Source organism: Panthera tigris, chromosome B3, assembly GCF_018350195.1.
Source record: "Panthera tigris isolate Pti1 chromosome B3, P.tigris_Pti1_mat1.1, whole genome shotgun sequence".
Taxonomy (NCBI): domain Eukaryota; kingdom Metazoa; phylum Chordata; class Mammalia; order Carnivora; family Felidae; genus Panthera; species Panthera tigris.
Genome location: NC_056665.1, coordinates 47,706,818 through 47,721,278, shown reverse-complemented (window position 1 = coordinate 47,721,278; position 14,461 = coordinate 47,706,818). Strand labels below are relative to the sequence as shown.

Below are 14,461 nucleotides of genomic sequence, written 5' to 3'. Positions count from 1 at the left end.
ACCTAACTCTGATGGTGACTGAAAGTAGTGCTAATCTCTCCTGTATGAGAGGATTACCAAAGGTGGAAATTGTTAAACTAAACAAGGAGGTCATTAGACTGATGAGGCTGTAATGCCATGGAGAACTACATAAGCAAACCATAGTCTAAGTCTATAAATGCCTCAAGGTTACAAAATCAAAATACAAAGGACAACAATTCATTCACAGCCAACTAGGTTTTATGCTATAGCCAATTAATGTCCTTACTTTGCTTCCTCCTGTTCATAAAGTCTTTCCCTGAACTCCTGACAGTGGAATGTTCATAACCACTTTTGGTTTGGTGCTGCCCATTTCCAATTATTTTTGCCCAAATAAACTCTTTTCTTTTTTATGTTTATTTTTTGAGAGAGAGAAAGAATGCGAGCAGAGGAGGAGCAGAGAGACACAGAGAGACAGAGGATCCAAGGCATGCTCTCCACTGAGAGCGGAAAGCCTGATGTGGGGCTCGAACTCACAAACCATGAGATCATGACCTGAGTGGAAGTCGGACACTTAAACAACTGAGCCACTGAGGTGCCCTTGCTCAAATAAACTCTTTAAAAACTTTTTTAAAAATAGAGAGCCCTTAGTTATTGAATGAGTAAGTCACAGGAATAAAAAGCAGAGCATAAGGAATATAGTCAATGATACTGTAATAGCAATGTAATGGGACAGATGGTAGCTATACTTGTGATAAACATAGCATAAAGTATAAACATCAAATCACTAGATTGTACACCTGAAACTAATGTAACATTGTTTGTCAACTATACTAAAAAAAATTGGGATCTTGTGAGGAGAGGGAGCCCCTTACTTAGGGGGCAAGCTGAGGAGAATGAAGCAACTATGTATACCCATATTCAGAAATGATCACAATTCTTAACTTCATTTAACGCCCATAACCACCTTTAATACAAAGGACCACTACACGTATGCTTTATTAGTTTCCTGTTGCTGCTATCACAAATTACCATGACTTACTGGCTTAAAACAATACAATTTTATTATCTTACAGGTCTATAGGTCAGAAGTCCAACATAGGTCTCAATTGGCTAAAACCAAGGTATTGGTAGAGCTATGTTCCTTTCTGGAGGCCCTAGGAAAGAATGTCTTCCTTGCTTTTTCCAGGTTCTAGATGGTGTCTTCATCCCTTGGCTTATGGCCCTTTCCTCCCATCTTCAAAGCCAATAATATCACATCTCACGGATCATTCTTCCTTCATCACATTTCTCTCTCTCTCTGACCACAGCTGGGAAAGGTTCTCCAACTGTAAGGACTCTTGATTAGATTAGGTACACCATGATGATCCAGGATAGTTCCTCATCTCAAGGTCTGTAGCCTAATCGTATCTGCAAAGTCCTTGTACCACTTGTTCAAGCCAGCATCATCTCATCTATTTCTCTCCTGGATTATTACAATAGCCTTCTATCTGGTCTCCACTGCTCTACTCTTGCCCACTGTAGATAATAATCCTTATAGCAAAATCAAAGGTTGTGTTCTGTACATGTTAAGTTTCATATACCCATTAGACAACCAAGAGGATTTCAAGTAGTTGTCTAATATAAAGATGAGCCTTCAATTCTGGAGCTCAGAGAGAGGTTTTGACTGGAGATATAAACTTAGGAAATATCACCATATAAATAGTACTTAAAATCATAGGGTATCAATATATCAGAGTAGTCAAACTAACACAGAGTAGTTTAAATCAAAAGTAGGAAGAGACACGGGGCGCCTGGGTGGCTCAGTCGGTTGAGCGTCCGACTTCAGCTCAGGTCACGATCTCACGGTTCGTGAGTTCGAGCCCCGCGTCAGGCTCTGGGCTGACGGCTCAGAGCCTGGAGCCTGCTTCCGATTCTCTGTCTCCCTCTCTCTCTGCCCCTCCCCCATTCATGCTCTGTCTCTCTCTGTCTCAAAAATAAATAAACATTTAAAAAAAAAAAAAAAGTAGGAAGAGACAAACATTATACGGAGGAGCAGAAAAATTACACCTGGTGGGAGAACATGAGGTGTAAGATTTGTTGTTGTTGTGATGTTGTGCAAACAGGACCTATTAAAGCATGTTTGTATACTGATCAGAATTATCTAAATAGACAAAGAGAAACTGATTATGTTGATTATGTAGGAAACACAGAGAATAATTCTAGGAACAGCGCTGGCATGGACAAAGGGATATGGGATCCAGTGCACAACAAGAGAGGTCAGCCAGCTCCAGCATTTTCTCCTCTATATTTCCCCCATAGTCAATTTAGCTCTTCAAAGCCTCAAAGACACCTTCCAGGGTAAAAGTAGTCTACAAGGGACTTTAACACACATTATCTCTTTTTATCCTCATACATCAATTGGTATGCATCTGCATCATATGCATAAAAGATATGAAAACTAGGGGTGCCTGAGTGGCTCAGTCGGTTAAGCGACCGACTTCAGCTCAGGTCATGATCTCATGATTTGTGAGTTTGAGTCCCGCGTCGGACTCTGTGCTGACAGCTCAGAACCTGGAGCCTGCTTCTGATTCTGTGTCTCCCTCGCTCTCTGCCCCTCCCCCACTCATGCTCTCTCTCTCTCTCTCTCTCTCTCTCTCTCTCTCTGTCTCAGAAATAAACATTAAAAAATTTTTAAAAAAAGATCTGAAAACTAAAATTCAAAGAGCTTAAGTGGATTTTCAGGGTTTGATGATTAGGAAAGAACAGAATGTAGAATCAAAATTTTGTCTTCTGATTCCAAGTCCAGTATTAGACTGCTGCTCCTGAGAAAATACAAGAGGTTGGGCAGAGGCCACAAAGAACAGAGTGGGCAGTGGAAGATCACACCAGGGTTGAGTGTCATTGTAGGGGAGAATTGGAGCTCATATTTAGGGAGCCCAGGACTGTCTAACAAATAAGCAATAGGCAAAAATGAAAGAGAATGCCAGGCAATCCATCTGACTGATATATCATTCTAAAGATACTAGCCAGCCAATATAAAAGCCAACTATATGGCAACAAGACACATACTTCAGACCAGAACAAACTGGTCAAAACTGGAAATAGTAGGAAACATTCAGAAGAATTCCTGAGACCCTACAAGTGCTTCAGGCATTTTTATAGAGTGCTACACTTAGGCTGTATAGACATACCCCAGAGATACCACAGGTTCAGTTCCAGACCACCACAATAAAGTCAAAATAAAAATAAAGCAATCGAATGAAATTTGTCATTTTCCAATGCACATAAAACTTATGTTTACACTATACTATAATCTATTTAAGTGTGCAATAGCACTGTATCTAAAAAACATGTACTTTGTGAAAGTTGAAGATTTACCGCTTAAACTGACAATATATTCAGAGGCAGATCTAAGGAAGAAAATTGTAGAGGAAGAACAGAAAAACCATTTATCTGGTGAAATATTATGTGAAATGCAGATTGAAGAATTAGCTGAGAATTCTCAGACACTAAAAAAACCTGAAACAGTGGGAGCCCAAAGTGTATGAGATGTCTTCAGAGGCTCATCTTTCTTTACATAGTCAATGCCTATATGAACATGGCACTAAATCTGTTTTGATCTGTATAAAAATGTAAAAAAAAGATAAATTAAAAAAAATAAATAAATATAAATAAATAAATAAATAAATAAATAACATGTACATACCTAAACTAAAAAATAATGTATTGCTAAAAATGTTAACCATCATCTGAGCTCTCAGCAAGTCATAGTAGTTTTGCTAGTGGAGGGTCTAGCCTCAATGTTGATGGCTACTGACTGATCAGGGTGTAGTGACTGAAACTGGGGTGGCTCTGGCAATTTCTTAAAATAAGACAACATTGAATGACTCTTCCTTTCACAAATTATTTTTCCATAGTATGTGATGCTGTTTGATAGCATTAAGCCACAGTAGAACTTCTTTAAAAACTAGAGTCAGTCCCTTCAAACCCGCCACTGCTTTATCCACGAAGTTTACATCATGTTCTTAATTCATTGTTGTCATGTCAACAATCTGCATAGCATCTTCACCAGGAGTAGATTCCATCTCAAGAAACCACTTTTTTGTTCATAAGTGGCAATTCCTCAACAATTAGTTTTATCATGAGATTGCAGCAATTCAGTCATATCTTCAGGCTCTACTTGTAATTCGAGTTCTCTTGCTATTTCTACCACAGGTGCAGTTATTTCTTCCACTGAAGTTTTGAACCCCTCAAAGTCACCCATGAGGGTTAGAAATAACCTCTTCCAGAGGTGCCTGGGTGGCTCAGTCGATTAAGCATCCAACTTCAGCTCAGGTCACGATTTCACATTTCCCATGAGTTTGAGCCTCACATTGGGCTCTGGGCTGGCAGCTTAGAGCCTGATTCTGATTCTATGTCTCCCTCTCTCTCTGCCCCTACTCTGCTTGCGCTCTCTTTCTCTCAAAAATAAATAAACATTAAAAATTAAAAAAAAAAGAATTAACCTCTTACAAACTTCCTTTCATGTTGATATTTTGACCTCTTCCCATGAATCACGAACGCTCTTAACGGCATCTAGAATGGTGAATCCTCTGCAGAAAGTATTCAGTTGACTTTGCACAGATCCATCAGAGAAATCATTATCTATGACAGCTCTAGCCTTACAAATGAATTTTTTCAATAATAAGACTTAAAAGTCAAAATTACTCCTTGATCCATGGCTGCAGAATGGATGTGATGAGATGCAGGCAGGAAAACAACATTAATCTCATTGTACATCTCCATGAGAATTCTTGGGTGACCAGGTGCATTGTCAATTAGCGGTAATATTTTGAAAGGAATCTTTCTTTTCCTGAGCAGTAGTTCTGAACAGTATGCTAAAAATATTCAGTAAACCATGTTGTAAATAGATGTGCTGGCATCCATGTTTTGATGTTCCATTTATAGAGCACAGGCAGAGTAGATCTAGCATGATTCTTAAGGGCCTTAGGATTTTAATAATGATAAATGAGTATTGGCTTCAACTGAAAGTCACTAGCTGCATTAGCCCCTACCAAGAGTGTTAGACTGTCCTTTGAAGTTTTAAAGCCAGACATTGACTTCTCCTCTGCAGCTATTTAAGTCCTAGATGTCATCTTCCTCCAATAGAAGGGTGTTTCATCTACATTGAAAATCTGTTGTTTAGTATAGCCACCTTACTTACTTATCTTAGTTAAATATTCTGGATAACTTGCTGCAGGTTCTACATAAGTATTTGCTATTTCACCTTGCACTTTTATGTTGTGGAGGTAGCTTCTTCCCTTAAACCTCATGAACCTATCTCTGCTATCTTCAAACTTTTCTTCTGCAGCCTCCTCAACTCTCTCAGCCTTCACCTAACTGAAGAGACTAAGGGCCTTGCTTTGGCTTAGGCTTTGGCTTAAGAGAACGTTGGGGCTGGTTTGATCTTCGGTCCAGACCACTAAAACTTTCTATCAGCAGTAAGGTTGTTTCACTTTCTTATTTTCATGTATTTGCAGAAGTAGCACTTATAATTTCCTTAAAAAATTTTTGCTTTGCATTCATAACTTGGCTAACTTTTGGTGCAAGAGGCCTGGTTTTTAGCCTATCTCCACATTTCATATGACTTCCTCACTAAGTTCATTCATTTCTAGCTTTTGATTTAAGGTGGGAGACGTGCAACTCTTCCTTCCACTTATACACTTATGGGTCATTGTAGGGTTATTAACTGGCATAAATGCAACAGATTTTTTTCCCTGAATTCCTTGATCATATTGGTGAATAACACAACTCTCCTGACTTGTTAAAGGTTTAGAGTGTTTAATTTTCATGTTCTTATCCCAAATATTCTCTTTTACAAAAATAATTTTTGCTTTATCCATTGTGGGAACATTAGTAGCAACAGTTCTCACCTCACAGTACACAGCCTTTCTATACATGAAAAGCTAGTCAATCCATCTCTTTCTCTCTACCTTTCTCCCCCTCTTCTCCTCTCATTCTCTTCCTCTGTCCTTACCTCTGCCTCTGCCTCCCTCCTATAAGCATGCTCTAGAATGAGCCCCATAGTTGGCCCCATAGTTTTTTTCATAAACTCTATCTTCCTCATGAAAGGAGGATCAGTCATTAAGGATGTATAGTGGAAGGAGACAGTAAAGAAATTTCAAGACCCACCATAAAAGACCAAAGCCACACTAATAGTTATAGACAAGAAACAACTGAGAGGAAGCTGAACTATACAAGCTAAAAGTCTATAGCTTTGGCTGGAGTTGTACTGGTGCTCCATCTTTCAGAACCCTAGGCAGGATGTAGGAGATATTACCAAGAGAGAAGAGCCAAAGTCAATGGAATATGTGTGAAAATAAGTCTCCTTTAGTTTAGATTGTTCACTGACCATTTAAATATTTTCTCTTTCCCAGATCTGGTCTCTGCTCCACAAATGTTATTGAAGCCCCCCTATTCTTGAATAGGAAGAAAACTTCTAGACATATAGGCAATTCCTACATTTTAACACTCTGTGTTTTACTATGCATTAATCTTAGGCTTCTCCTACTTTAGATTTTATGCAGTTTATATCCATTGTCTTAATTGGTTCAGTACTGAATCGTTTTCCTTTCCTTTCCTTTCCTTTCCTTTCCTTTCCTTTCCTTTCCTTTCCTTTCCTTTCCTTTCCTTTCCTTTTATTTTCTTTCCTTCTGTGCTCTGGACTAAGCTCCTTCCTAGATTATGAGCTAAACAAGGGCAGGGTATTATTTCTCTCTGTGATTTGTCACAAAGAGGATCCCCCCCAAAATACTGGATGGATGGATGGATGGATGGATGAATGGATGGATGAATGAATAGATAGATGAGTGCATAAATGGATGAATTACTCTCCTCTTATCCTCCATTCTCTACTTATTAATGTCTTACCTCAAATGATCCCTTTTTTTTCATGAAGCCATTCTTTAGCTCATCCTCCAGATATCCACTCTCATTTATTTGAACTCTTAAGGATTTTGTGTCCAGAGATGCTTTTCTTATCCCATCTTATATTTTTGTGTTACCATTTTGTGTTTTGTGTTGTTTTATTTATTTACTTTTTAAAGTAGGCTTCATATCTAGCATGAAGCCAGCCAGTGCAAGGCTTGAACTCATGACCCTGAGATCAAGACCCGAGCTGAGATCAAGAGACAGACATTTAACTGACTGAGCCACCCAGGCACTTCATGTTTTGTGTTTGTTTTAGTCTTCCATAGAGAGGCACTTTGTCTCATTCATCTTTACTTCCTGTTGAACCTCACACAGGTATACTCACAGTATATAATCAATAAATGTTTTTTAATATAATTTAATCTAGAGTAATTTCATTTTCATACTATCCTTGCAAGATAAGCAGAACTGGTATTGTCCTCATTTTACTGATTAAAAAACTAAGGTTTAGATAAGTTAATGATAATCACCCACTGGCCATAGTTGCCTAAATGGCCAAAGAGCTAGCCAGGAGAACACACGAGTGGCAAAGAATGAGCTTTCACCAGCACCATTTCCTAACTAAGTATACACTAAACAGATCTGCTTTTAAACAGCCTTTAAGGAACATTCTGGGTCATAAAAACCTAAACATTCTGCATGTACAAAGAATATAAGGTCTTTGAAAATATTTTCCCGATTTGATCTTTCCTTCAGTAAGGCATATGTTACATTTTCCTTTTAATCATACACATCCATTACCATACACCATCTTACCCAGATGTCTTATGTGCCTACAATCTGTTCTTATGCTTAATGTCACCATTGTTCACCTAGTCAAGGCCACCATTACCTTATGATCACACAATTGTAGCCCTTCAATCGCTCTTTCCACCATATGGGTCACTCTACCTTTCAGTCAATTCTCCTCAAAAATGCTAGTAAATCTTTCAAAGCTACAATTGTTTACATACCTGCCTACGGAACCTTGCAATATTTTTTTTTAAATTTATTTCAAAATGGCTTTTATTTAACATAATTTATTGTCAAGTTAGCTAACATACAGTGTATACAGTGTGCTCTTGGTTTCAGGAGTAGATTCCCATGATTCATTGCTTACATACAACACCAGTGCTCATCTCAACAAGTGCCCTCCTCAATGCCCATCACGCATTTCCCCTCCCTCCCACCTCCCCATCAACCCTCAGTTTATTCTCTGTATTTAAGAGTCTCTTTATGGTTTGCCTCCCTCTCTGTTTGAAACTATTTTTTGCCCTTTCTTTCCCCCATGGTCTTCTGTTAAGTTTCTCAAATTCCATATATGAGTGAAAACATATGATATCTGTCTTTCTCTGACTATTTCATTTAGCATCATACCCTCCAGTTCCATCCATGTTGTTGCAAATGGCAAGATTTCATTCTCTCTCACTGCCAAGTAGTATTCCATTGTAAACATAAACCACATCTTCTTTATCCATTCATCAGTTGATGGACATTTGGGCTCTTTCCATAATTTGGCTATTGTTGATAGCGCTGCTATAAACATTGGGGTACATGTGCCCCTATGAATCAGCACTCCTTTATCCCTCCCTCCAATATTTTTTAATGGCTATTTCTGATTTCAGAATAAGATCAAATTCTTCAGCTTGAAATTCTATCTTCTCACAGCCTTCTCAAGAACCTCATTTCCAACTTTTTCTCACACTACTCCTTAAAAAAGCCTTCCAATCAAGCTCAGATTTCCCACATAGACACATGTTCCCTCCCCTCTCGGTCACATCACTTCTCCTACTTAAAATGTCTTCTCCTTTCTTCACCTTTTATCTAAATGGTACATTATCTTCAAAGCAGAGCTCAAACGCTACCTCCACTCTTTAGTTTTATTATATACATCATCCTTTGGTAATCACTCTTTCCTGAATTCCTTTAGCACTTTCCATATGCTACCTGACTATCTTTTAAGGTACATATATTCACTGACCCCAGATAAATCTTTAACTCATCCCAAACGGAAACTTGGTGCCCATTAAACAAAAACTCCCCGTCCTCTCTCCCCTCAGCCACTGTTTTTTTTTTCAAATTTCCTCTTGTGATTATATTGTGCACTATGGTTGAGAAACTCTGATTTATAAGCTAGTACACCTATCCTCAACTCTAGCCCCGTGTTACCACTGAGGCTTAGAAATCATTGTTGACTTCACTGTGCCAAAGGTGGTGGCATTCTATGGAATTTTGGTAGTAAGCTTTCCTAAATTTTTCAGTGGGACCCTTTTCTGTATATATAGCTCCTTTTTGCTCAAGTTTCTGGTGTTACCAGATCTGTCTATTCCTCATTCTCAGAGTTCACAGCAGTGAGGGACTCAAGCTCTGTTTTCCAGCTCACTGTCTCAGGTCTTAACCCCTATTTCTCATTTTTGTCCCCAACACGTTTAGGTTTAAAAAAATTATGGAATGACCTGCATTTGCATCTTTCTAGTCACCTTCTCTAGTACATTCCTGCCTGAAGAGGTGGATGAAGATTTTTCTTTGTGGTGGCCATTCTACATCATTCACATTGCCCCCAGTGTGTAAAGTGGCCATTATGAACTTTAAAAAATGTGTGATGCTGAGCACTTTAGAAGCTACTATATATATGATAGTAGGAAAAGTGAGGAACAAATCTTAAGTTTTCTATTTCAAATAATAAACTGATTCACATTTTTTTTAGTTACCAAAATATTTAGAATGCATGGTTTTATTCAATGCTCTATCATAATATGAAACTTCATGAAGATGAAGAGAAATACAAAGGGATGAAACAGACATTTAAAAATTTTAAAGTATAATGCTGGAGTTGTAAGCCTACTTTCATTCATGTTTGAATTAAGACTACATTTGTGAACAAAAAATAGAGAACAAGAAGGAGTGCTGAGCAAGGTACAATTGTCTATACTTTTTATCATTCCCTTACTGAGCACTTGCTATCATACTAGTTACTGAGAGGGGTTAAAAAATGAAAATGCATGTTCCTACTTTCTATGAGCTTACAATCTAGCATTGGGGAGACAGAGTAAACAGTTTAGAAAGTAAAATTAAATGCAAACAAGAGTGATATGAGTAAGGTATAGTGGGAATAGAAAGAAAAAGGAAGATTCACTCTATTGTGTAAAATCAGAAAAAACTTGGTGGTAAAAACAAAATTTGAGTAATGTCTCTGATAGTAGATAAAACTTAAATATGTCAATGTTATAGGAAGGCCTGTCCTGGGTTTAGGCTAGTATTAACAAAAGGATAGAGTCTGGATGAGACACAGTTGCCACGGTGAAGTAGCCAGAGAGAAGGGCAGATCAGAGGTTTTCTTACTAAACTACTGGGGAACATTATTGCTTCTGTCCAGATGAGTGTCATAATTAGAGTTATGTTTCAGGTAGATGGTTTTGACCACAATGTGTTGGTTGAATTAGAATGGGGAACAGAGACAACTCAACACTAGATTGCCTTTTAGAGTTTACATCCTCACTCTTACATGAGCAGAGGCTTTACAGAGTGGAAAAATCACTGGACCTGAAGTCTGAAAGCATTTTCTGGCTGTGTCTCTTATTAGTTGTGACATTGGGCATATCACTTAATATGTATACCCTATGTTTCTAAGTGGAATTAATACCTATCTTTCAGAATTATTTTGGTAAATGAGACAAGCCTCAGAACATGATGCCTGGCACAAAGTAAGTACTCATTGAATGTTTGTTTCCCTCCTTTCCCGTCTAGTCCAGATTTTAAAGGTGTTTATTTCTATGACTATACAGCTTGAGTTAGTCAACACTCACATAGTTCATTTCAGCATTTTAGATGATGCCAAACTCTGACACAGAAGGCAAAATTACAACACATTTACATTTGGGAGAACAAATTTACAATCAAGAAATTAATATGTACTTTGGGTTCTCAAGACAGTCTGAGTTTATTCAACGTTCATTTAGCCAATATTTATTGAGCCCCTGCATGGGTATGTGACAGTGCAAGCCAATGCAAAAGTAGAAACAACTCAGTTATGCTTTGGAGAAGTTCAAATGATCAGAAATAGATCAGTACACAGATAATTTTAAAAGTTTATGATAGGTGCTCTAGGAGAACTTTACACAAAATGTTATGGGAGCACAAACGAATGCATAACTAGCTGAATTTGCAGAGGTACTGGAAAGCTTTCCAAAGGAGCAATCCCTTTAGATGATCTTGGGAATATAGTGGTTTATCTGTTACACAGGTAGAGGAAGAACATATCAGGCAGGGGAAATAGTGTATAAAAATATAAAAAAGAGAGACATTGCATTTGCCTGCATTTAACTGAAAATAAAAATAACAGAGGTATAAACAAAATTGGGATTTATTTTTCCCACATTCTAGGAAATCTAGAAGTAGATGTTGGCCTTGATTTGACTCAAGGATGGCAAGTCGTAGGTCTTTGAGATTATTTTGACCTATAGTCTAAAGGAAGCAGGGAAATAAATGTTTTCTTTTATTTATTTATTTTATTCTTTTTAGGCTGGGCACAAAACTACCTCAACAAAATAAAAATTCTGTTAAAAAGAAAGAAAGGGAAGAATGTATTTTTCTGTAGACAACTAACAATCTCTGCTATAGCATTTTAAGAGGATTGCAAAGAGTCATTGTAGCTGGGTGATGGAATTTCAGAAGATTGATAAAGGAGGCTGGAGATCCAAGCAAAACTGAACCAAGGGAAGATCTAAAAGTTTATTTGTGCAATTTTTTCATGGGAAAACAGATTTAAAAAGCCATGATGGAACATCTGCCAGTTTATAGCCATAGCAGTAGGAAAGGAAATTTCATTATTCCCAACACATTTGACCAATTGATCAGAAACCTCCCAAGACCTAGAAATGCTAAGGGGCAGGGTCCTGGCAGAAAATACTGGTTGTTTTGCTAGAATGCATAAAACCTGTTTTTATCCCATGTCTTGTTAATGATAAAACTCACCACTGCCAATCATGTTTCTTTTTTCTTTTGTCTTTCTATTTCTTTCTTCTTTTTTTGTCTTGAACTTACAACAGTATTTGGCCCCGTAACTCCATTTCTTCTCCCTCTGATTCTTCAGCAAGAGTCTGTATCCTGAATGAAAGCCAGACATGGTCATTTTTAGGCTCCAAGGTTTCTGAGACGTAATTTTGTTTTTATATTTTTCAAGTTTCCATCATTCTGTTGTGATTCCTCTCCCTCTCATTCTAGCAGTTTTCAATAGTTGCTTTTTTAGCATGCTCCATTTCTGCCTCTTAACTCCTTCCTTTCCTGGGCACACTCATCTTCTCTTGCATAAGGAAACATCAGGGAAATGTTTAGTTACCTGGAAAATCAAGTACTTTTTAATATCTGACTAAACCCCTTCTACTACCAAATTCAACTTATATCCAAACTGTTGATATAAGTAATAACATTTTGGTGATTCTTTTTCTCATCTCAAAAGTAATATCTGTTTATTGTAAAAAAAAAAAAAAAAAAAAAAACTTGAAAAAAAACCAGATCAAATGAAAAAGAAGTGGGACTCATCCATAATCCCACCATCCCAAAATTTCCACCATTAATCTTTTGGTGTTATGTTCCTTCCTTCCAATCTTTCTAAACAATATACCTTTATGGTTATTTCTGGGTTTTAAATTTTAAACATTGAAAATGTGTCTCACAATGGAAGACAAGGACTAAGAACTCATGAACGCTTCACTCATTGCACACACATATTTCCCTTCCTCTTGGAGTTATACAATAATTTTTACTAAACCATCATTCAGTGTTTACCTTAAAATGATACCAACAATGGGAATGGACTTAATGACACTGAACTGTACACTTAAAAAATGGTTAAAATGGTAAACTTTAGTGTGCATATTTTACCACAAGTTTTTCTAAAAACACAAACTGCAAAAAATAAATTATATCAACATTATTCACAGTCATTTATTTAGTATGTAATACATTTCATTTCTACTACAATTTTTTTTTTCTGAAAGTTAGTAATTACCTGTTTTTTCCCTCTGTTTGCTCTGTTTTTATGGAAATGATCTCAACTTTTCAACAGAACTATAAAACTTAAAATAGGTCAGCCAAATATATCAGTTCTTTTTTTTTTTTTTTTTTTTAATACAACATCCATTTTGGAGCCTGCCATAATCCTGCTCTTATCTGAACTGGAAGCTCTCACCTTCAACCTAGATTGTTTCTATCCTGGTAAGTCCTTTTTCATCTTTTCTACCTTGGATTTCCTGTTTCCTGAACCCCAATCTTTTCTTTCTTGCTTTACTGCCATTCAAATATGGTAAAGCACATACTTGAATAACTTCCTGTAACTCTGTGTGGAAAGGAAATTTTTTGTGTTCATGGATGACTGAAAATGTTTATTATAAGTTATCCTCACCTAATTGGTAGTTTGGCTGGGTATAGAACTCTATATTACAAAAAACTTTTTCTCAGAATTAAAAAAATTTTTTAATGTTTATTATTTTTTTTTTGAGAGAGAGAGAGAGAGAGACAGCATGAGTGGGGTAGGGGCAGAGAGAGAAGGAGACACAGAATCCAAAGCAGGCTCCAGGCTCTGAGCTGTCAGCACAGAGCTCGATGCAGGGCCCAAACTCCCAAACTGTGAGATCACGACCTGAGCTGAAGTTGAATGCTTAACCAACTAAGCCACCTAGGCACCCCATTTCCTCAGAATTTTAAAGGCCTTACTCCATTGTTTTCTACCTTCCAGGATTACCTGCCAGTCTGATCCTTAGAACTCTGTAAGCAATCTGGTTGGTTTTTGTGTTTTTTCCCCTTAAAGATTCTCTCTTTATGCCTCTCGATTTGAAATTCTACAATTGCTACAATTCTACAATTGCTATGGGTCTTTTTTCATCCAGTGTCTCAGTCACTTACGCTCTTTATGGAGAAGAAATAGGATCCCAAAATCTAACTGCAAGAAGTTTCTCTTAACTTAATCAATTTTGCTAAAGGAGAATCTTCTATTCTTTTACATAGGGGATATAAGCCTAACTACCAGCCTACTACATAAATGTATGCATATATATTTTTTTTCACAAATGAGATCACACTACAATAATGTTCTCTAAAATTTACTTTTTAAAAAAAATTTTTTTTAACGTTTATTTATTTTTGAGACAGAGAGAGACAGAGCATGAACGGGGGAGGGTCAGAGAGAGGGAGACACAGAATCCGAAACAGGCTCCAGGCTCCGAGCTGTCAGCACAGAGCCTGACGTGGGGCTCGAACTCATGGACTGCAAGATCGTGACCTGAGCCGAAGTCGGCCGCTCAACCGACTGAGCCACCCAGGCGCCCCTAAAATTTACTTTTCATCTAACAATATATCTAAAACATCTTCCTGGGTGTGTATGCATATGAATACAGAAGAATGTAAAAAGGATGCCTAAAATTTCATATTATATATGAGCCATAATTTACTTAAATAGTTTTTAGTTGATGGGCTTTGGTGTTTTTTCTTATAACAACATTGCAATTATGTCCGTATCTTTCTGTACTTGAGCAAGAATATCTATACAATGAATTTCTGGAAGTGGAAGTGTTGG

The 14,461-nt window shown here is 37.3% G+C and overlaps 1 long non-coding RNA gene across 1 annotated transcript in view; it reads right to left on the bottom strand.

Annotated features, from left to right (window-relative positions):
• Nucleotides 1-11,581: 11,581 nt before the first annotated feature.
• The window catches only part of LOC107179853, a 119,145-nt gene continuing 116,265 nt past the window's right edge, over nt 11,582-14,461 (bottom strand). The window contains exon 3 of the long non-coding RNA XR_001510564.2: nt 11,582-11,994. This is a non-coding gene — a long non-coding RNA (uncharacterized LOC107179853). The remainder of the gene's footprint in view (nt 11,995-14,461) is intronic.